Below are 1,718 nucleotides of genomic sequence, written 5' to 3' on the forward strand. Positions count from 1 at the left end.
TTTTTTGAAACTTATTTGAACTCCTGACTTCTTGTGTGTTCAAAATGCACCATTCAAAGCCGCATCATCATTTTTCAATCCTTTCTGACTTCATTTGTTATTCTTCATGCATTTACTAATTATTTTGACCTATAAGACCATAAAATTGAAAAGCAGTTCAAATGAACTCTGAAAAGGTTGAAAGTCGGCATGGTATCATCATTTCATCCACGTAGCATGTGCAAGAAAGTTGAGAGGGTCCCGGCAAAAAATGGATGCACTTCGTGTACAAAACGGACAATCTCTTTCAAAGTACTAGGATTTCATACGGAAACTCGTCTATTACAAAGGGATTTCATTTTTTTAAACTTCTTTGAACTCCTGACTTTTTGTGTGTCCGAAATGCACCATTCAAAGCCACATCATCATTTTTCAATCCTTTCTGGCTTCGTTTGTTATTTTTCATGCATTTACTAATTATTTTGAGCTATAAGACCCTAAAATTGAAAAGCATTTCAAATGAACTCTAAAAAGGTTGACAGTTGGCATGGTATCATCATTTCATCCACATAGCATGTGCAAGAAAGTTGGGAGGGTCCCGGCAAAAAACAGGATGCACTTCGTGTACAAAACGGACAATCTCTTTCAAAGTATCAGGATTTCATACGGAAACTCGTCTGGTACAAAGGGATTTCATTTTTTAAAACTTATTTGTACTCCTGACTTTTTGTGTGTTCAAAATGCACCATTCGAAGCCACGTCATCATTTGTCAATCCTTTCTGACTTCATTTGTTATTTTTCATGCATTTACTAATTATTTTGAGCTATAAGACCATAAAATTGAAAAGCATTTCAAATGAACTCTGAAAAGGTTGAAAGTTGGCATGGTATCATCATTTCATCCACATAGCATCTGCAAGAAGGTTGAGAGGGTCCCGGCAAAAAATGGATCCATTTCGTGTACAAAACGGACAATCTCTTTCAAAGTATCAGGATTTCATACGGAAACTCGTTTGTTACAAAGGGATTTCATTTTTTAAACTTATTTGAACTCCTGACTTTTTGTGTGTTCAAAATGCACCATTCAATGCCACATCATCATTTTTCAATCCCTTCTGACTTCATTTGTTATTTTTTATGCATTTACTAATTATTTTGAGCTATAAGACCCTAAAATGAAAAGCATTTCAAATGAACTCTGAAAAGGTTGAAAGTTGGCATGGTATCATCATTTCATCCACATAGCATGTGCAAGAAAGTTGAGAGGGTTACGGCAAAAACTGGATGCACTTCGTGTACAAAACGGACAATCTCTTTCAAAGTATCAGGATTTCATACGGAAACTCGTCTGTTACAAAGAGATTTCATTTTTTAAAACTTATTTGAACTCCTGAGTTTTTGTGTGTCCAAAATGCACCATTCAAAGCCACATCATCATTTTTCAATCCTTTCTGACTTCATTTGTTATTTTTCATGCATTTACTAATTATTTTGAGCTATAAGACCATAAAATTGAAAAGCATTTCAAATGAACTCTGAAAAGGTTGAAAGTTGGCATGGTATCATCATTTCATCCACATAGCATCTGCAAGAAGGTTGAGAGGGTCCCAGCAAAAAATGGATGTACAAAACGGATAATCCCTTTCAAAGTATCAGGATTTCATACGGAAACTCGTCTGTTACAAAGGGATTTCATTTTTTTAAACTTATTTGAACTCCTGACTTTTTGTGTGTTCAA

Source organism: Triticum aestivum, chromosome 3D, assembly GCF_018294505.1.
Source record: "Triticum aestivum cultivar Chinese Spring chromosome 3D, IWGSC CS RefSeq v2.1, whole genome shotgun sequence".
NCBI lineage: Eukaryota > Viridiplantae > Streptophyta > Magnoliopsida > Poales > Poaceae > Triticum > Triticum aestivum.